Source organism: Triticum aestivum, chromosome 4B (genome assembly GCF_018294505.1).
Source record: "Triticum aestivum cultivar Chinese Spring chromosome 4B, IWGSC CS RefSeq v2.1, whole genome shotgun sequence".
NCBI lineage: Eukaryota > Viridiplantae > Streptophyta > Magnoliopsida > Poales > Poaceae > Triticum > Triticum aestivum.
Window position 1 is genome coordinate 133,685,600 of NC_057804.1, and position 23,126 is coordinate 133,708,725.

Below are 23,126 nucleotides of genomic sequence, written 5' to 3' on the forward strand. Positions count from 1 at the left end.
CTTCAATATCTTATCAAGGTATGTGCTTTGTGAAAGACCTATGAGGCGTCTTGATCTATCTCTATAGATTTTGATGCCTAATATATAAGCAGCTTCTCCAAGGTCCTTCATTGAAAAACTTTTATTCAAGTAGGCCTTGATGCTATCCAAGAGTTCTATATCATTTCCCATCAAAAGTATGTCATCTACATATAATATGAGAAATGCTACAGAGCTCCCACTCACTTTCTTGTAAACGCAGGCTTCTCCATAAGTCTGTGTAAACCCAAACGCTTTGATCATCTCATCAAAGCGAACGTTCCAACTCCGAGATGCTTGCACCAGCCCATAAATCGAGCGTTGGAGCTTTCACACTTTGTCAGCATTCTTAGGATCGACAAAACCTTCCGGCTGCATCATATACAATTCTTCCTTAAGGAAACCATTAAGGAATGCCGTTTTGACGTCCATTTGCCATATTTCGTAATCATAGAATGCGGCAATTGCTAACATGATTCGGACGGACTTCAGCTTCGCTACCGGTGAGAAAGTCTCATCGTAGTCAACCCCTTGAACTTGTCGATAACCCTTAGCGACAAGCCGAGATTTATAGATGGTCACATTACCATCCGCGTCTGTCTTCCTCTTAAAGATCCATTTATTTTCTATGGCTCGCCGCTCAACGGGCAAGTCAGTTAAAGTCCATACTTTGTTTTCATACATGGATCCTATCTCGGATTTCATGGCTTCCAGCCATTTGTCGGAATCCGGTCCCGCCATCGCTTCTTCATAGTTCGAAGGTTCACCGTTGTCTAACAACATGATTTCCAAGACAGGGTTGCCGTACCACTCTGGTGCGGAACGTGTCCTTGTGGACCTTCGGATTTCAGTAGGGGCTTGATCAGAAGTATCTTGATCATTTTCATTAACTTCCTCTCTAGTCGGTGCAGGCACCTCAGGAACATTTTCTTGAGTTGCGCCATTTTCCGGTTCAAGAGGCAATACTTCATCAAGCTCTACTTTCCTCCCACTTACTTCTTTCGAGAGAAACTCTTTCTCCAGAAAGGACCCATTCTTGGCAACAAAGATCTTGCCTTCGGATCTGAGGTAGAAGGTGTACCCAATAGTTTCTTTTGGGTACCCTATGAAGACGCATTTTTCCGATTTGGGTTCGAGCTTTTCAGGTTGAAGTTTCTTGACATAAGCTTCGCATCCCCAAACTTTTAGAAACGACAGCTTAGGTTTCTTCCCAAACCATAATTCATACGGTGTCGTCTCAACGGATTTCGACGGAGCCCTATTTAAAGTGAATGCGGCAGTCTCTAAAGCATAGCCCCAAAAAGAAAGCGGTAAATCGGTAAGAGACATCATAGATCGCACCATATCTAACAGAGTGCGATTACGACGTTCGGACACACCATTACGCTGAGGTGTTCCAGGCGGCGTGAGTTGTGAAACTATTCCACATTTTCTTAAGTGTGCCCCAAACTCGTGACTCAAGTATTCTCCTCCACGATCTGATCGTAGAAACTTGATTTTCCTGTCACGTTGATTTTCAACCTCACTCTGAAATTCCTTGAACTTTTCAAAGGTTTCAGACTTGTGTTTCATTAAGTAGATATACCCATACCTACTTAAATCATCAGTGAGGGTGAGAACATAACGATAGCCACCGCGAGCCTCAACACTCATCGGACCGCACACATCAGTATGTATGATTTCCAATAAGTCGGTTGCTCGCTCCATTGTTCCTGAGAACGGAGTCTTGGTCATTTTACCCATAAGGCATGGTTCGCACGTGTCAAATGATTCATAATCAAGAGACTCTAAAAGTCCATCAGCATGGAGCTTCTTCATGCGTTTAACACCTATGTGACCAAGGCGGCAGTGCCACAAGTATGTGGGACTATCATTATCAACCTTACTTCTTTTGGTACTCACATTATGAATATGTGTAGCATCACGTTCGAGATTCATAAGGAATAAACCATTCACCATAGAAGCATGACCATAAAACATATCTCTCATAAAAATGGAACAACCATTATTCTCAGATTTAAAAGAGTAGCCATCTCGAATTAAACGAGATCCCGATACAATGTTCATGCTCAAAGCTGGCACTAAATAACAATTATTAAGGTTTAAAACTAATCCCGAAGGGAGATGCAGAGGTAGCGTGCCGACGGCGATCACATTGACCTTGGAACCATTCCCGACGCGCATCGTCACCTCGTCCTTTGCCAGTTTCCGCTTATTCCGCAGCCCCTGCTTTGAGTTACAAATGTGAGCAACTGCACCGGTATCAAATACCCAGGAGCTACTACGGGCACTAGTAAGGTACACATCAATTACATGTATATCACATATACCTTTTGTTTTGCCGGCCTTCTTATCCGCTAAGTACTTAGGGCAGTTCCGCTTCCAGTGACCGCTTCCCTTGCAATAAAAGCACTCAGTCTCGGGCTTGGGTCCATTCTTTGGCTTCTTCCCAGCAGCTTGCTTGCCGGGCGCGGCAACCTCCTTGCCGTCCTTCTTGAAGTTCTTTTTACCCTTGCCTTTCTTGAACTTAGTGGTTTTATTGACCATCAACACTTGATGTTCCTTTCTGACTTCTACCTCTGCTGATTTCAGCATAGCAAATACTTCAGGAATGGTCTTTTCCATTCCCTGCATATTGAAGTTCATCACAAAGCTCTTGTAGCTTGGTGGAAGCGACTGGAGGATTCTGTCAATGACCGCATCATCCGGGAGATTAACTCCCAGCTGAGTCAAGCGGTTATGCAACCCAGACATAGTGAGTATGTGCTCACTGACAGAACTGTTTTCCTCCATCTTACAGCTAAAGAATTTGTCGGAGACTTCATATCTCTCGACCCGGGCATGAGCTTGGAAAACCATTTTCAGCTCTTCGAACATCTCATATGCTCCATGTCTCTCAAAACGCTTTTGGAGCCCCGGCTCTAGGCTGTAAAGCATGCCGCACTGAACGAGGGACTAGTCATCGAAACGTGCCTGCCAAGCGTTCATAACATCTTGTTCTGCAGGGAGAACGGGTGCGTCACCAAGCGGTGCTTGTAGGACATAATCTTTCTTGGCAGCTATGAGGATGATCCTCAGGTTCCGGACCCAGTCCGTATAGTTGCTGCCATCGTCTTTCAGCTTAGTTTTCTCTAGGAACGCGTTGAAGTTGAGGACTACGTTGGCCATTTGATCTACAAGACATATTGCAAAGATTTTAGACTAAGTTCATGATAATTAAGTTCAACTAATCAAATTATTAGTGAACTCCCACTTAGATTAGACATCCCTCTGGTCATCTAAGTATTACATGATCCGAGTTAAACTAGACCGTGTCCGATCATCACGTGAGACAGACTAGTCAACATCGGTGAACATCTTCATGTTGATCGTATCTTCTATACGACTCATGCTCGACCTTTCGGTCTTCTGTGTTCCGAGGCCATGTCTGTACATGCTAGGCTCGTCAAGTCAACCTAAGTGTTTGCATGTGTAAATCTGTCTTACACCCGTTGTATGTGAACGTCTGAATAAAACACCCGATCATCACGTGGTGTTTTGAAACAGCGAACTGTCGCAACGGTGCACAGTTAGGGGGAACACTTCTTGAAATTATTGTGAGGGATCATCTTATTTACTACCGTCGTTCTAAGTAAACAAGATGCAAAACATGATAAACATCACATGCAATCAAATAATAAACGTGACATGATATGGCCAATATCACATAGCTCCTTTGATCTCCATCTTGGGGCTCCATGATCATCTTGTCACCGGCTTGACACCATGATCTCCATCATCATGATCTCCATCATCGTGTCTCCATGAAGTTGCTCGCCAACTATTACTTCTACTACTATGGCTAACGCGTTTAGCAATAAAGTAAAGTAATTTACATGGCGTTTCTTGATGACACGCAGGTCATATAAAAGAATAAAGACAACTCCTATGGCTCCTGCCGGTTGTCATACTCATCGACATGCAAGTCGTGAATCCTATTACAATAGCATGAACATCTCATACATCACATATAGATCATTCATCATTCATCACAACTTTGGCCATATCATATCACAAACCACTTGCTGCAGAAACAAGTTAGACGTCCTCTAATTGTTGTTGCAAGTTTTACGTGGCTGAATTAGGGTTCTAGCAAGAACGTTTTCTTACCTACGTTAAAGCCACAACGTGATTTGTCAAATTCTATTTACCCTTCATAAGGACCCTGTTCATCGATTCCGCTCCAACTAAAGTAGGAGAGACAGACACCCGCCAGCCACCTTATGCAACTAGTGCATGTTAGTCGGTGGAACCGGTCTCACGTAAGCGTACGTGTAAGGTTGGTCCGGGCCGCTTCATCCCACAATACCGCTGAAGCAAGAAAGGACTAGTAACGGCAAGAAAGTTGACAAATCTACGCCCACAACAAATTGTGTTCTACTCGCGCAAGAAGAACTACGCATAGACCTAGCTCATGATGCCACTGTTGGGGAACGTTGCAGAAAACAAAAATTTTCCTACTCGTTTCACCAAGATCATCTAGGAGTTCATCTAGCAACGAGTGATTAGATGCATCTACATACCTTTGTAGATCGCGAGCGGAAGCGTTCAAAAGAACGGTGATGATGTAGTCGTACTCGACGTGATCCAAATCACCGATGACCAGCGCCGAACGGACGGCACCTCCGCGTTCAACACACGTACGGAACAGCCACGTCTCCTCCTTCTTGATCCAGCAAGGGAGGGAGGAGAGGTTGAGGGAGATGGCACCAGCAGCAGCACGACGGCGTGGTGTTGATGGAGCTGCAGTACTCCGGCAGAGCTTCGCTAAGCACTATGGAGGTGGAGGAGGTGTTGGGGAGGGAGAAGGAGGCAACCAAAGGCCAAGGCATTCAGGTATGAAGTCCCTCCTCTCCCCCACTATATATAGGGGTGCCAAGGGGGGGTGGCCGGCCCTAGGAGATCCAATCTCCTAGGGGGTGCGGCGGCCTAGGGGGGTTTCCCTCCCCCCCAAGGCACCTAGGAGGTGCCTTCCCCTCCTAGGACTCTTTCCCCCATAAACCCTAGGCGCATGGGCCTATGTGGGGCTGGTGCCCTTGGCCCATTAGGCCAAGGCGCACCCCCTACATCCCATGTGGCCCCCCGGGACAGGTGGACCCACCCGGTGGACTCCCGGGACCCTTCCGGTGGTCCCGGTACAATACCGATAACCCCGAAACTTGTCCCGATGCCCGAAACAGGACTTCCCATATATAAATCTTTATCTCCGGACCATTCTGGAACTCCTCGTGACGTCCGGGATCTCATCCGGGACTCTGAACAACATTCGGGTTACTGCATATACATATCCCTACAACCCTAGCGTAACTGAACCTTAAGTGTGTAGACCCTACGGGTTCGAGAGACAAGCAGACATGACCGAGACGACTCTCCGGTCAATAACCAACAGCGGGATCTGGATACCCATGTTGGCTCCCACATGCTCCATGATGATCTCATCGGATGAACCACGATGTCGAGGATTCAATCAACCCCGTACGCTATTCCCTTTGTCTATCGATATGTTACTTGCCCGAGATTCGATCGTCGGTATCCCAATACCTCGTTCAATCTCGTTACCGGCAAGTCACTTTACTCGTACCGTAATGCATGATCCCGTGACCAGACACTTGGTCACTCTGAGCTCATTATGATGATGCATTACCGAGTGGGCCCAGTGATACCTCTCCGTCATACGGAGTGACAAATCCCAGTCTTGATCCATGTCACCCAACAGACACTTTCGGAGATACCCGTAGTCTACCTTTATAGTCACCCAGTTACGTTGTGACGTTTGGCATACCCAAAGCACTCCTACGGTATCCGGGAGTTACACGATCTCATGGTCTAAGGAAAAGATACTTTGACATTGCAAAACTCTAGCAAACGAACTATACGATCTTGTGCTATGTTTAGGATTGGGTCTTGTCCATCACATCATTCTCCTAATGATGTGATCTCGTTATCAATGACATCCAGTGTCCATAGTCAGGAAACCATGACTATCTGTTGATCAACGAGCTAGTCAACTAGAGGCTCACTAGGGACATGTTGATGTCTGTTATTCACACATGTATTACGATTTCCGGATAACACAATTATAGCATGAATAAAGACAATTATCATGAACAAGGAAATATAATAATAATGCTTTTATTATTGCCTCTAGGGCATATTTCCAACAGGCCTCCCCCATGTCGCATGGAGCAAGGCGCAACACGAAGGTAGGTCCTCTGCCGGGGAAGGCGTCGGTGAGCCCTCCCCCCTAGCAGAGGGCCTACGGTCACCGAGGGTGCTGCCAGCGTCCTACTTGCCCCTTGGTCTCGTCCTAGTTTCTGGACTCCCCAATGGTGATCAGGGGTGGCGCCGAGCGGGGTCCTCAACCGGCGACATGAAGCAAGGCCCTGTCTCTGTGAAGGTCTCCGCTCATGACACTCTCACGTAATAATGAGTGGGGTTGTACAGGCCCCGGAGTCTCCTAAGTGCCGCTCCGGGGCCTCATGGAAGCACCATGCTCGGCGGTGGCCATCGACACCGTCCCCCAATGACTATGCCCACGCCGAGTGGAAGCACTTAGCTTTGCACTAGTGAGAAGACCAGAAGACTAGCTAGGCGCCAAACGCGACAATTTGCTTTTGCCCCTTTTTATGTAGCCCAGTTTGCCGTCTTCTTGGAATGAATTTGAAATTTCGTGTGCTTACCAAAATAAAAATGGGGGGAACTTTTCTTGACTCACGCCGGTTTCCTACTTTCTGGCTTTGTGTTTAAGAGCGAGGCTCGTGCCTGCTGCCCCTCGCGAGCACCCCGCGAGCGGGGGCTGGGTGTGGTACGCGCGCGTTGGGCATGTTTGGGCCAGCCCCAAAGATGATAAGGCCCCTCCCGGGGGTCAGGAACACGGCCACCACACGCGTACCTTGCCGTAACCCGGCAGTCGGCTCCTCGCAAGGCCCTCTAGGGCAGGTCAGCATGCTCCTTGGGAGCCAGCGGAGGGTTCACCTAAGGAGAAGAGCGTCTCTGTCGCATCAGGACCCGCTCAAGACCCACAGGACCAAAGATGTCACAACAACTGCTCCGCTCAGGAGCCCGCAGGTTCACTGTAGCACACTATGGACCCTACTTCAAAAGCATATGATCATTCCATACATTATAAGCCCCCCTTTCAAAAAATGCTCTCACGCCCCCACAAGGGTATGTTTGGAGGTTTTTCTCATACATGTCAAGGCAAAAAAGAAATACATGCCTAGTTGGACGCGACGTCTTCATCATCTCCGACCGCGCCACCCGCACTGTCGCGATTATCCTCCTCATCATCGCCACCCGCACCGTCTTCTTCAGCCGCGATCATGATCGCGTCATCCTCGGGAGCAAACTCAGCCGGCCAGGTTGTCCTAGATGACCACGGGCACGGTGGATATCGCGGCGTTGAAGTCAAAGTGAGGATCAAGGTTGAGGAGGTGGCTGAAGACGCATGATAACGCGCGCCCAAGGAGACCCCGACTTCTCTCTTGAACGAGCTCACGAGCCCTCGCGGCCCGATCCTCCAGGCGGGTCATGATATCGGTGAAGAAACACAGGTGGCTGGCGTAGTCATCCTCGTGCGGGTGAGGGGCACTCTCCTTGCAAATGGCGCCCAAGGCTTGGTTGGCTCTGACTTTGAGGGCCTGGAGCATCAAGGCATGCTCACGCTGCATCATCTGGTGGTGGTTCGCTTCGTTCGCGGTCTTCTCTGCGAGGGACGCGACGTCCTCGATTTGCTGCTGAAGGGAAGATAGGTTAGCGCGAGCAGAAGCCAAGGCAGCCTCGGAGGAGGCCTGAGCTTCCTTGGCGGCCCTCTCGGTGCTGCTTCACAGCATCCAGCTTTTCCTTCAGGGCGGTGGTCCTTCCCTCAAGCTTGGCCTCCAGGAGCCCCGACACCAGGCTGTATTCATCGGCAAGAGCCGTGCGAACCCCTACCACCTTCTAATCGACCTCCTGCTAGACCCTGGCCTCCCGGGTGGCGACGGTGTCCTCAGCTGTGGCTGCCTGGTGCTCCCTCGCTTCTAGTAATTCAAGCTCCAGGCTGCACTCCACAACGTCTAGCACCATCCCCTCCTCGCGTTTCCAGATTTCTGTCTCATCAGGAGATAGTTCACCTAGTGATGCAGCCAAAGTAACCTTGTGTGCTTCGATGTGTTGCTCAAGGGCAGCGTTCAAAGACTGGAGTTCCCACTCTCGTTCCTTGGCCGCCTCGCAGCGACGGTCGGTGGCCCTGGCTTCCTCCAAGGCGCAGGCGCAAGCTACACAAGAAACTGCAAGGGATATCACGATGCTTGCACTGGCTCGCTCGTGCTGAAGGCGCCCGGGGTTGATGGCGACCTTCAGCTGGTGCCACTTGCGTGCCAGGCGGATATCCTCCGTCTCCTGGCGGGCGTTGACGTCAGCAAGCTCTCCTTCAAGTCGAATCATCACGCATGTTGCCTTACCAAAAAGCTCATGGCGGACAGCGCTGCGCCAGACCCACCCTCCACGCTGGAGGCTGTCGGAGGGGCATGGAGTGTCTCTCCTACCTCCGGCGGGGGGCTGGGTGGCGCGGTCCTGCTACTTGAAGATGAAGCCGACGCCGAGGGCGCCCAACCGCTAATGATGGCCAATGGAGGGGCCCTTGGCACGTCTCCTGCACCCCAGGCCAGGTCGCGAAGGAAGGATGTTGGAAGCTCAAGGCCGCGGCCCCCTAGCAGCGCATCAGCCGCTCGGATTGCCCTCGTGCCTCGCGCTGGAGTCAGGCGCAGGGACTTGTAGTCAGGAGCAGGCCAAGGGCTTCCGGAGGACACCTCTCCCGAGGTTTCGCCGCCATGGCCGAAGGGATCCTGCGGAGCCTTGGTCAGGGAAAGATGCAACATGCAAGAAGTCACTAGGATAAGGTACTTACTCATCTACGGCTATGTACTTCTTCTGCTTCAGCGGCCGGTATGCGTCACCATTGCATCTCGGAGGCCCTTTCCTCTTGCGGAGTGCTTCAAGATTCTGGCGAAGCCGGCCCGGCTTTGTGGAGTGATCCTCAGCAGCTGGAGCGCTCAGCGGGGCCCCTTGGGCAGCAGCCTCAAGAGTGCCAGGCGACACCTGCCCACCAGCCATTGCCTCGGGACCGCTAGCCCAAGTCTCGGTGGCGGTCACCTCAGGGGCATCAGGCCGTGCAAGCCCCCTAGTGGCTCCTTCATGGGCCCTCGCCTGGACCTCAGGAGCATCTGCCTCATGGACGCTCGGCGACACCTGCTCCTCGGTGGTCATTTCGGTGGCACCCGGTGGCGCTCGCCCCCCAGCATCCACATTCGGGGCACGCGCCATGGGGTCGATAAGCAAGGGGGCCATGAGGATGGGATTCTTGTGAGGCCCTTCAAGGCCTGCCGGGTGTGCCCCCCATTCATCAAAGAGGGGCATCTGCCTCACGGTGTTCTCCTTGTTCGAGCACTCGTACAGGAGGCAGCCCTCCCCCAGAAGCACGGCCGGCACTGGGTCACCCGTCAGAAGCCTGAGCACCATGTGCATCATCTTGGAAGGAAGCGTGGGCACCTGGAGCCTCATGGGGTCCTTGATGCCAGTGAAGGCCCACATTGGGCAGGAATGGCGCTGGAGCGGGGCGATGCACCACCGGATGAATTCCTGCACCACCATCGGTGCCATCACCCCAAGCTTCTGCAACCTGGTCAGCCGAGTCCAGACACGGGCAAGACAATGGTCGACGAGCTTCGCATGCCCCCAGCCAGAGTTGGGCACCGTTGGCGCCCGAGGAATCATGAGCAGGGGGCTGCGCGCACCGACATCCATGAACAGACACTGTTTCCAGAACCCCTTCACATCTGGCGAGAGCTCGAAGTCGATCCCCAAGCCAGCCGTCGCTGCTACAACTTGGAAGGCCACGCACCCTGAGCGCTGGTGGGCGTCGACTAGCGAAGCAAGAAGAAATGGAGAAAAAAGGCTACGGAAGGAGCGATGTCGACCATGGCTTCGCAAAGGAAGGCGAAGACAACGAGGAGGATGATGGATTGGGGGTCCAAGTGCAGCGCATGGATCTGGTAGTGCGAGAGTATGGCGTTGAAGAAAGGGGAGAAAGGAGGAATCAGACCCGCGAAGAGGGGTGAAGATGGATGGGGATCTCTGTGACATCCATGTTGATCGCGGCCCGAGAGGCAGGCTAGGCAATCATCGCCTTCCACTCATTGGAATCGGTGGCAAGAGCTAGGCGGACCTTGGCCAACCCCTCTCAATTGATCACCGTCAACCGCTCGAGAGCACGTTCCAAGGCCGGCAAGGATTCAGCCGGAGCGCGGGACTTCCCCTTCTTCCTTTGCCATGGAGCCATGGCAGAAGCGAAAAGGGGGGACGCTGGCGCCGGATCTGCAAGAGGGGCTGCAAGCTCAAGGGAGAGAAGGGGCCAAGGCCAAGCACGAGAAGCAATGGATGCAAGACTACATGGGCAACGGGCGGCCGCCTGGCCTGGCGGATTTCAAGGCGGCGTGTGGAAGCAGAGGCGCCCACGTCCCATCAATCGCCACGCGTCGCCCAAGGCCACAGGCGGTTAGGGCCCGCGGCGCTCTGCACTTGCCCTTTGGCTTCGCCTAGAAGCCATGTTTGAGCACGCCTTGGGCCCGGGGGCTACTGTCGGTGTTCTGGGAATGGGGGTACCCAGACTTGCCTGCCTATGGCCCACGACGTGGCTTCCTCGACGGCCTGGTATGAGCCAGATTCGACATCGACAACTTAAGACCCTCGCGAGGGGCCTAGCCTCGCAAGGTGGACGACACCAAGACCTCCAAAGGGATCAGCCTCCCCAGGCTGGCGCCCGAGGAGCGGAGATCTCTATGCAAGGATCAAGAACACACCTTCTGAGGTTGTCCTCCACTGTACTAGTTCATCCTCATCCCCTCGAGGCAAATCCACCACAAAGCAGGAGTAGGGTTTTACACCGCAAGGTGGCCCAAACCTGGGTAAACTGTCGTGTCCCCTTTCCTTCGAGTTCATTGCGCTAGGCTGTGAGATTGGTGAGTAGGCAGACTACGGAGCTTGAGATCTCCGCACGCACCCCAGAGTTCGAATCTCTCAAGGGTTTGCGGAACCCGAAATCCGACAAACACATTCGACGCCTTCTACCTCCTTGGCCGAGTATTTTGGTGTGGCTACGAGTTCATCGCTTTCACCACCCACAACATGTTCAAGGAGTACAACAACATCTTCCCCAACGTGTCGCGCATGCACACTCTTCCCTACCCCATCGACAATGCCCCGAAGGAGCAGTGAAGGGCGCCCGGATGAGGAGCGAGGTGGAGAAGGCGGCGGCTAGGGTTCTAAACCCTCTATCTTTTTTGAGTCTATGTTATGTTAAGTTGTAGGGATTGAACTATGTTGGAAATGTTATGGGCTTGTTGGCCCTTTTATTAAGTTCTAGGGCTAAGTCCTATTATTAAGTTTTGTATCTATTCTATTATTATCCCTAACTTCTTCCTAGTTTGAACTATGTGATCATGCTGTTGTCCCTATCTACATATCAGGACTACATATTTGTTGATTGTTTTCTTAGAGAGCTCGCTTTTTTAGTAACCACCTGGTGCATGCAGCCACAATGAACCCTTCTCTTTTTTTACACAAGCCACAAATATGTAGCCACCTAGCTACAAGAGAGGATCCAGCGGCAGCGACCGTCGCTTCATCTGTGGCGGCTGGCATGCAAGAAAGCTGCATGGTCAGTGCATCGTGGCGGCACGCATCGGCACATGTAGGCCCGGTCAGCGCATCATGGCGGCGCACATCAACGCATGCAGGCAGGCTTTGCTGGGTGCATGCATAGCAGGCTTCTGTCGTGGTGGAGCGCGTAGGCATTTAATGCAAGGGACGGCCCAATGAAAGCACGACCCAACGGTCCAACAGCAACACCGCCCAATGCGGCCCCACTTGTCAGGTCCAATGAATGACACAATCCAGCACTGGCCCACTCTTCAGAGTTAACGGTCAAGCCATTGACCCGGAGGCAACGTTCGTTGTGACCATTTCTGAGGGTTTCAGGCAAGGGAGTGGGGAAAACTGAGCAAAAGTTAAGAGCGCGAGGATGAATGAGTAGAGCTAAGGAACCAGGGGCACAGATGTAAAAACGTTGGAGTGCATGCTAGAATTCCTATGAAATGTAGTACAACGTATTCTTTACAAAAAGTTCCTATAGATTCATTCCTACGAATCAAATGACCAACATAAGAGGATTTCAATCACTAGTAGAAAAACTACTTTACGTGAGACACATTAGTCCCGGTTTGTAAACGAACCGGCACTAATGTGGCCATTAGTGCCGGTTCCAAAGGCTAAGGCGGGATGGCATCATTAGTCCCGGTTCGTGTTGAACCTATAGTACCGGTTTGTGCCATGAACTGGGACTAAAGGGGTGGTGTTAGGCTGGGGCCGCACTAGTTCCTTTAGTCATGGTTCGTGGCATGAACCAAATCTAGAGGCTCACCTTTAGTCCTGGTTTGTGTCATGAACCGGGACTAAAGGTTTTCCTATATAAACCCTTCGTCTAGCCCACGATCGATCTCTCTGTTCTTCCCGTTTCGTCTCCTCTCCTCTCTGTTCTTTGCTAAAGCTCGAGCTCATCCTTCATTTTGCCCAAAATTTGTGAAGATTTGAAGGCCCCCCATCCATCCAAGTGATCACAAAGGTTAGAAAATTTGTCCTTCTATCTCTCATTGCTAGATTAGCTCTTGCAATGCTCTATAAGTATAGTGATTTGTGGGTTTTTACTTTGGGAGTAATTATATGTGGTGGTTTATTTGATTTATATGCAATTTGAGCTCAAATTAACTCTCAGTTTGCATATGTAGGTGTGGTTTACTTAGTGCCTTCCCGTCCCCGTCCTAACCACCGTCGATCGCCCGCACCGTCCCGTCGCCGGCTCCACCTCGGTGAGCCTCTTGTTCTTATCTTTTTATAAAAAAAAATCATGTTTGTGTGATTTAGATATATAGTTAGTTGTATAATTTTCTTACTCGTATGTTGTTTGTTATACATAGTGGCATGGTTTTGATATCCGTCCCCGTCGTCCCTCATTCTGTTTATGATTCGGATGTGGTATATTCTCTTTTATAACTATTTGTCGCATTTCATGTTTATGACAAATTATGCTCATCAAGTTGACATAGATATTTTTTATCTAGGAGGTATGTGAACCGGAAATTCCAACCGGCCCTCTTGTTGAGAGGTTAAATTTAGTTGAAAAAGAAAATGAGCATTTGAAAGAAAAATTTAAAAGAATTGAAGAAGACAAGATGAAACTGGAGTTGTATGTTGCCTATGTCGTTGATGATCACAAGATCAAGATGGAGAAAATGCGTTTGAAGATTAGAAAGTATGACATTGATAGTGAAGCTTGGTATCATTATGTTGTTGGATCAATTGTTACCTTAGTTGCGATCTTGATCGCATTTGTGGTTGCACTTAAATGTTTGAGCTAGAGGGTTTGTATGTTATTATATGAGAATAAGTGTGTAGAATTTTATGTATGAACTTGTATTAAATTTGGTGTTTTCGGTGTTGTGTAATGAAGATGATCCGGCAATGGATGTACGATGACCTATGTGCTCCCTAGTTCGTTAAAGGCGTGCATACTTTTCTGATTGCAGCTGAGGCATACAAGCGGGCAGATGGGTTTATGTGTTGTCCATGTGCTATCTGTAAGAATGATTAAGATTACTCTAAGTCAAGAACCATTCACGTCCACCTGTTTGAGTCCGGTTTCATACCCCACTATAATGTTTGGACCAAGCACGAAGAAAGAGGGGTTATGATGTGTAACGCCCCGGATTCAATGCGCTAGGTGTCTCCCAGTTATTCACCATAGTTGCCATGTCATTTGCTTGCGTGTTGCATATTGCCATGTCATCATGTGCATTTCATTTTTGCATACGTGTTCGTCTCATGCATCCGAGCATTTTCCCCGTTGTCCGTTTTGCAATCCGGCACTCCTATGTCCTATGGCGTTCCCCTTTTGTCTTTTTTTGTGAGCGAGTGTTGAACATTCTCGGAATGGACCGAGTCTTGCCAAACGGCCTTGGTACACCACCGGTAGACCGCCTGTCAAGTTTCGTGCCATTTGGAAGTCGTTTGGTACTCCAACGGTTAACCGCGTAGCCCGAAACCCCTCTCTCTTTGCAGCCCAGCCCCGCTCCCCGCCAACGCAGCCCGCGGAACCCAGGTGCGGCCCGCCCCGGGCCTGATCTGGGCCGCGCCCCAGCCTGCGCGTGTCGCCGCTCGCTCGTCCTTGCGCCCCGCCGCCCGCAGCCGCAGGAGCCTGGCTCCCCGCGAGCTCCTCCGCCTCCCGAGCGCCTCGCGCCCCGTCGGCGTCCCTCCGCCGCAGGTCCCATCCACCGGATCCCAGGACGCCGCCCTCGCCGTCTCCTCCTTCCTCCTCGTCTCACTTTCCCTCTCTCACCCGCAGCCATGGCTGCTGTCCTTCTCGCAGGGAACCGCCGCCGCCGCCGCCATGGATGGCCGCCCCGCCCGTGAAGCTCCTCCACCGCTGGATCCGGTGCCCGGAGGCCCGATCCACCGGTTCCCGACCTCCCTTGCCGCTGCTTTGCACGGATCAGGCAGATCCAGCAAAGTCAACTACCGCCGCCGCCATGGACGTGCTCGAGAGCGAGCAGAGGAGTTGCTCCTCCCGTGCGCCGCTCGTGGACCTCGCATGGGCCACCTCCTCTCCACAGGCCCAGCCCAAGCCGGCCTGCCTCCTCCTCCTTTCTGGGCCGAGCCCATGGTGAGCCCCGCCTAGATCCCGCGCCCGTGCGTCATTTTGTATCCGACGCTCACATATTTTTTTCCTGAGAAACGACCAAGTCCCTAAAAAAAGGTTGCATCATATTTCCCTGTTCATCGCATCATAACTCCTCATCTGTAGCTCCATTTTGCGTGCATAATATGTCAAAATGTTCGCTGTGAGATGCTCTACATTTCATTCCATTGTGCCATGTTCATTTGAGCTCATCTTGATGCCTGAATCATCGTTGCAAGAGTGCCATATGATGTTAATCTGCTGAAACTGTTATAACTTGGTGATTTGTCATTTTTGTTGCATTTGATATGTGCATCCTATGAGCATGAGCTCTACATGTGTTTTGTACTATGTCATGCCATCTTTACAGGGGTGACATCCATGTATTTTGTGAGTTGTGTAGTGAGTGCGTCAAGCTTGTTAAGTAGTGTACTTGCTGTTACTGTTTTGCTAGGTTGAATATGTTATTTTGTGGTGCTATGTAGACCTACTGCTACAAGTCATTCTATGCATAATCTGGAGATGTTCACTAAGGATGTTTTGTTACATACGCCATGCTATATCCATCCATGCCCCTGGTTGCATTTATAGCCTTCTGTAGATTGTTATAATCTTGCTATGAAGTTGCTAAATATTGTTGCTGTCAGCCTGTTAACATTAAGTTCAATGTTGCCATGATTGTTGCTAGTGATCCATGCACCCTATGAACTTGCTATTGCCATGCTTAGATTCACAAACATGTATTCTTACTGTTGGTTGCCTTGTCATGCCATGAATTGCTCTGTGGTGAGTGGTACAAGCTCACCAACATGCCTACTTGTCGTTGTTCCTGTCATGTTTGAATCTGTCATATCATTTGCTACGTTTACATGGGTACCATCATATTTTCTGTGCCCTTTTGGCTCATGGTCAGTAAAGGACTTTTGTTCTATGCATTTAGTAGGTTCATGCAATGCCTTTGTTTGCCATGATAAGTTGCTGTAACATGTTGTTTGATAGCTCTAAACATTGCAACCTGATGTTATTTCTGTAAAGTCTGAAACTGTTATTAATTGCAATCTTGCCATGTGTGTTTGAGCATGTTCTAGTGTTTTCTGGAGATAGCTCAGTGTTCATGTTTTGTTATGCTTTACCTGTACATCTTGCCCATGCCTTTTATTCTTATGTTGGGGTGCTGTAGCATGTTGTTTTGATGCTTGCAATATGCCTAGTTGCTGTTTTGTTCAGATTGTTGCCATAACTTGTATAGAGTGTAGGTGTTGAACCGTTGCTCCATTTTGAGTGTGCTCTATATGAAACTTGCTTGATTTTGCATGTAGATTCATATTATCAAGTTGCATCCTTGTTTGAGGTGGTTGCTTGATGTTTGTATGCATTTTGCATCAATATCATGTTTAACTTGTTTTGCTCATATCTTCTAGGCCGTAGCTCCAAGTCTAATGAACTTTATATGTAACTTGACTAGAATCTCGTGTAGATCATCTTGTTGCATCTTAACTTGCTGTTTAACAACTTGAATATAAGGTTTATTCAGATATGGACCAACTTCGAAATTTGCATATGAGGACTTACCGGAATTGTTATATGTTGTTCCCGGCCTCATTTAAACTTGCCTTGATGTGTTGTTCTTGTTTGCATCATCTCTTGCCATGAGTAGCTTCATGTAGTCTTGTCATGCATCATGCTTGTTTGTGCATCATGCCTTGTTCATGTGTGGTGTGTTTACCATGTTGTGTGCTTCTTCTCGATAGCTTCCGTTTCGTTGCGATCGTGAGGATTCGTTCGTCTACGTTTGGTTCGTCTTCGTGGCTTCATCTTCTTCATGGACTCATTCTTCTTCCTTGCGGGATTTCAGGCAAGATGACCATCACTTTGGATCTCATTACTATCATTGCTATGCTAGTTGCTTCGTTCTATCGCTATGCTGCGCTACCTATCACTTGTTCCTCAAGCCTCCCATTTGCCATGTCAAGCTCTAACCTTTTTCACCCTTCCTGGCAAACCATTGCTTGACTATGTTACCGCTTTTCTCAGCCCTCTCATAGCGTTGCTAGTTGCAGGTGAAGTTGAAGATTGCTCCATGGTGGACAGGATTATGTTGGGATATCACAATATCTCTTATTTAATTAATGCATCTATATACTTGGTAAAGGGTGGAAGGCTCGGCCTTATGCCTGGTGTTTTGTTCCACTCTTGCCACCCTAGTTTTCGTCATACCGGTGTTATGTTCCTGGATTTTGCGTTCCTTACGCGGTTGGGTGATTTATGGGACCCCCTTGACAGTTTGCTTTGAATAAAACTCCTCCAGCAAGGCCCAACATTGGTTTTACCATTTGCCTCACCATCACCTACTTTTCCCTCGGGAGTAATTAACCCGAGGGTCATCTTTATTTCAGCCCCCCGGGCCAATGCTTGTCTAAGTGTTGGTCCAAACTGAGCAATGTCCGGCGCCCCCTGGGCAACTAGGGTCTATGCCAACCCGTTGTCTTGCTCATCCGGTGTGCCCTGAGAACGAGATATGTGCAGCTCCTATCGGGATTTGTCGACACAACGGGCGGTCTTGCTGGTCTTGTTTTACCATTGTCGAAATGTCTTGTAAACCGGGATTCTGAGTCTGATCGGGTCTTCCTGGGAGAAGGTATATCCTTCGTTGATCGCGAGAGCTTATCATGGGCTAAGTTGGGACACCCTTGTAGGGTTTAAACTTTTGAAAGCCGTGCCCGCGGTTATAGGCAGATGGGAATTTGTTAATGTCCGGTTGTAGATAACTTGACACCAGATCCGAATTAAAACACATCAACCATGTGTGTAGCCGTGATGGTCTCTTTTCGGCGGAGTCCGGAAAGTGAACACGGTTTTGGGTTATGTTTGACGTAAGCAGGAGTTCAGGATCACTTCTTGATCATTACTAGCTTCACGACCGTTCCTTTGCTTCTCTTCTCGCTCTTATTTGGGAATGTTAGCCACAATACTTGCTTAGTTGCTGCTGCAACCTCACCACTTTACCCCTTCCTTACCCTTTAAGCTTTGCTAGTCTTGATACCCATGGTAATGGGATTGCTGAGTCCTCGTGGCTCACAGATTACTACAACAATAGTTGCAGGTACAGGTTATGTGATGATCATGACGCGAGAGCGATGCTTGCTTGCGTTGAGTTCTTCTTCTGCTTCTTTGATTAGGGGATAGGTTCCAGGTCGGCAGCCTCGGTTAGCAGGGTGGATGTCGTTTGAGTTTCTGTTTGTGTTTCATCCGTAGTCGGATGGTGCTCTTATGCAAGATGATGTTGTATTCGTGTGGCATTGTATGCCTTATGTATGTATCCCCATCTATTATGTAATGTTGATGTAATGATATCCACCTTGCAAAAGCATATCAATATGCGGTTCTATCCTTGGTGGGACCTTTGTGTCTCTTTAGGATAGTATCGCATATTGGGCGTGACAAGTTGGTATCAAAGCCTCGACCGACCCTAGGAGCCCCCTTGAGTGATCGTGTAGTTTGGCCGTTGTTGAGTCTAGAAAAAAAACTGATTTCTGAGTCTAGTTATATCGGAGAGTAGGAATTCTTTTTACTCGTCACCCTCTTCGTCGCTCTGGTGAGGAATCCTAATGTAGGTGTTTTGAATTACTCCTCTTCCCATTGAAATTTTTCTTTAGGATCACGCAGTTGGTTTTCCGATCGTTGGTTCTCAGCTCTTTTCATCCGGTGCATTTCTCGTCAAGTTGACTCGACCCTCTTCTTCTTTGCCAAGTTCAATCCTCAGCTGTTTTCTTTTCCCACCCGCCCACCCTTTTCTTCTCAGAGCCGGAGTCCGTAATCGAGTATCCATCCTACTCGTGTGAAGTCTTTGCTTTCTTTCCTCAATGATTTCAACAGGTGTTCTCTCTTCATGATATTCGTCGGTTTCCCCTTCCAAGTCACCTTTGTTTTTCCCGCCCTCCCACCCTCTTCTTCCCGGAGCTTGAATCACTTTCGAGCATTAATTTTATTCGTACGGAGCCTCTTCAGTCTTCCCTCAATCATTTCAACCGGTGAATTCTCGTCTCGTTCGTCATTTTTCACCCCTTTTCTTTTTCCAGCGGACTCAATTCAAGTTTTCTGTTGATCATATTCTTTCCCTCGGCTCAAGTGTTTTCCCTTTGCTCGTTTGCCTCTCGCCATTCAATCATCCCGGAGTTTGTAAGACATCTCAAGAGATTCGTCTGTGTTCCAATTAAGTCGAGGTTGCCACCTCATTCAAATATTTCAATCGTTCTGTTGCATCATCTATCTCTTCAACAATCTTCTTTTTCAACTGTGCTTTTTTAGTGGGCCCTAACCCACAGGTCTTTTCCCAGGATCTTACCTGACTCTTCTAATTCCCCCGGAGCTATTCTTAAATTCTTTTCGAAGTATGACGTAAGTATGAATTTCATCAGTCAGTTGCCTTCTCCAAGATCGCTTTCAAATTCTTTTCATCTTTGATTCAACCCTTCTTCTCTTTCATTCTTCCGGAGTATGTCAGAAGTTGTTTTTTCCGTTTCTTTCACCGGAGGCCATCATTCCAGTTACTGTTCTCTAATTATCCCTGCTTCATTCAAGTGCTCTTTAATCAGATCGAGTTCTTCCCGTTCTCTTGTATCTAAATACCCTCAATCATATTTGTTCTTCTAATTCTTCCCGATGATTCATTCTCTTTCGTCAGTCATTTTTGAATTCTTACGGTGGTTCATTCAAGATTCTTTTTCCTTTGTTATCATATCAATTCATTCGTTGTTTCCAATCCTATCGGTGGTTCATGAAGACCTTCTCAAGTTTGCGATATGTCACTTCTCAATCCTTTTCAAGAAAAATAAGTAATATGCAAAATCCATTGTTTGTCATCAGTTTAATTTGATGAAGGATAAGCATACAATAAATCGTATTCTTATTTCATCCAAGTGAGTAATCCCTTCCTTCGGAGTTTGTTCTTGATGAATAAATTCTAGTTCCAAGTGTTTTCATATTTTCTTTTCCGGAGTTCAAATTTCCACGACCATTTCGTTGGAACCTCCATCTAAATCATCGCAAGGCTAATCTTATTCTATTCATCCCTCAATTCTATCTCATCATCCATTTGTCAATGGAGCTTTTCACGGTGGTTCGTCAGGATTTAATTCATTCCTCAAGTGTTCATCAAGATTCTTGTAGGCGAAGCTCAAGTATCCTTTGCTTCTCGCATCTCGAAGTGCAATTAATTCTTCCTTTTCTTCTGAAGTGGAGTTTTGCATTTCTTCGTTCTTCTCAAATATTCAATCTTTTCCACTTGTGGTCGGAGATCACCTCATAATTTTGAGATGCTATCCATAAGTCCACAACAAGCTTATTCTTTCGTTGTTGATTTTCTCAACAACTCCATTCAATCCTTCCTTCTAAATTCTTTCCATTCCATTCTTTCCATTCTTCCGGAGGCATTGCTTTAATCATCTCGTCAAGTGTCATCCCATCTTGTGAAGTTCATGTTCTATTCCTCCATGTTTCAGCTGGAGTGGTACGTAAATCCTTTCAGTCTTATTCGTTTCTTATCTCGTTCTAACCGGAGTGATTTCAGAGTCTATCTTGTTTCCACGAGCATTCGATTCTCGTCATTTTCACCGTTCATCTTTTCTAACCGAGTGCTCTCGACTTTGTTCATCTTTTTTCTTGAGTTCTTGCTTCACCTCATCCGTTTTCCCTTCCGTCTCGGTCCTAAGATCTCAGGACGAGATCTCTTGTTAGTGGAGGAGTGTTGTAACGCCCCGGATTCGATGCGCCAGGTGTCTCCCAGTTATTCGCCGTAGTTGCCATATCATTTGCTTGCGTGTTGCATATTGCCATGTCATCATGTGCATTTCATTTTTGCATACGTGTTCGTCTCATGCATCCGAGCATTTTCCCCGTTGTCCATTTTGCAATCCGGCACTCCTATGTCCTCCAGCGTTCCCCTTTTGTCTCTTGTTGTGAGCGAATGTAACATTCTCAGAATGGACCGAGTCTTGCCAAGCGGCCTTGGTACACCACCGGTAGACCGCCTGTCAAGTTTCGTGCCATTTGGAGGTCGTTTGGTACTCCAACGGTTAACCGCGTAGCCCGAAACCCCTCTCTCTTTGCAGCCTAGCCCCGCTCCCCGCCAACGCAGCCCGCGGAACCCAGGTGCGGCCCGCCCCGGGCCCGATCTGGGACACGCCCCGGCCCGCGCGCGCCGCCTCTCGCCCATCCCTGCGCCCCGCCGCCCGCAGCCGCAGGAGCCTGGCTCCCCGCGAGCTCCTCCGCCTGCCGAGTGCCTCGCGCCCCGTCGGCGTCCCTCCACCGCAGGTCCCGTCCACCGGATCCCAGGAGGCCGCCCTCGCCGTCTCCTCCTTCCTCCCTGTCTCACTTTCCCTCTCTCACCCGCAGCTATGGCTGCTGTCCTTCTCGCAGGGAACCGCCGCCGCCGCCGCCATGGATGGCCGCCCCGCCCGTGAAGCTCCTCCACCGCCGGATCCGGTGCCCGCAGGCCCGATCCACCGATTCCCGGCCTCCCTTGCCACTGCTTTGCGCGGATCAGGCGGATCCGGCGAAGTCAGCTGCCGCCGCCGCCACAAACGTGCTCGGGAGCGAGCAGAGGAGCTGCTCCTCCCGTGCGCCGCTCGTGGACCCCGCATGGGCACCTCCTCTCCACAGGCCCAGCCCAAGCCGGCCTGTCTCCTCCTCCTTTCTGGGCCGAGCCCATGGTGAGCACCGCCTAGATCCCACGCCCGTGCATCATTTTGTATCTGACGCTCACATATTTTTTCCTGAGAAACGACTAAGTCCCTAAAAAATGTTGCATTATATTGCCCTATTCACCGCATCATAACTCCTCATCCGTAGCTCCGTTTTGCATGCATAATATGTCAAAATGTTCGTTGTGAGATTCTCTACATTTCATTCCATTGTGCCATGTTCATTTGAGCTCATCTTGATGCCTGAATCATCGTTGCAAGAGTGCTATATGATGTTAATCTGCTGAAACTGTTATAACTTGGTGATTTGTCATTTTTGTTGCATTTGATGTGTGCATCCTATGAGCATGAGCTCTACATGTGTTTTGTACTATGTCATGCCATCTGTACAGGGGTGACATCCATGTATTTTGTGAGTTGTGTAGTGAGTGCATCAAGCTTGTTAAGTAGGGTACTTGCTGTTACTGTTTTGCTAGGTTGAATCTGTTATTTTGTGATGCTATGTAAACCTGCTGCTACAAGTCATTCTATGCATAATCTGGAGATGCTCACTAAGGAAGTTTTGTTACATATGTCATGCTATATCCATCCATGCCCCCGGTTGCATTTATAGCCTTCTGTAGCTTGTTATAATCTTGCTATGAAGTTGCTAAATATTGTTGTTGTCAGCCTGTTAACATTAAGTTCAATATTGCCATGATTGTTGTTAGTGATCCATGCACCCTATGAACTTGCTATTGCAATGCTTAGATTCACAAACATGTATTCCAACTGTTGGTTGCCTTGTCATGCCATGAATTGCTCTGTGGTGAGTGGTACAAGCTCACCAACATGCCTACTTGTCGTTGTTCCTGCCATGTCTGAATCTGTCATATCATTTGCTACATTTACATGGGTGCCATCATATTTTCTGTGCCCTTTTGGCTCATGGTCAGTAAAGGACTTTTGTTCTATGCATTTAGTAGGTTCATGCAATGCCTTTGTTTGCCATGATAAGTTCCTATAACATGTTGTTTGATAGCTCTAAACATTGCAACCTGATGTTATTTCTGTAAAGTCTGATACTGTTATTAATTGCAATCTTGCCATGTGTGTTTGAGCATGTTCTAGTGTTTTCTTGAGATAGCCCAGTGTTCATGTTTTGTTATGCTTTACCTGTAAATCATGCCCATGCCTTTTATTCTCATGTTGGGGTGTTGTAGCATGTTGTTGTGATGCTTGCAATATGCCTAGTTGCTGTTTTGGACAGATTGTTGCTATAACTTGTATAGAGTGTAGGTGTTGAACCGTTGCTCCGTTTTGAGTGTGCTCTATATGAAACTTGCTTGATTTTGCATGTAGCTTCACATTATCATGTTGCATACTTGTTTGAGGTGTTTGCTTGATGTTTGTATGCATTTTGCATCAATATCATGTTTAACTTGTTTTGCTCATATCTTCTAGGCCGTAGCTCCAAGTCTAATGAACTTTATATGTAACTTGACTAGAATCTCGTGTAGATCATCTTGTTGCATCTTAACTTGCTGTTTAACAACTTGAATATAAGGTTTATTCAGATATGGACCAACTTTGAAATTTGCATATGAGGACTTACCGGAATT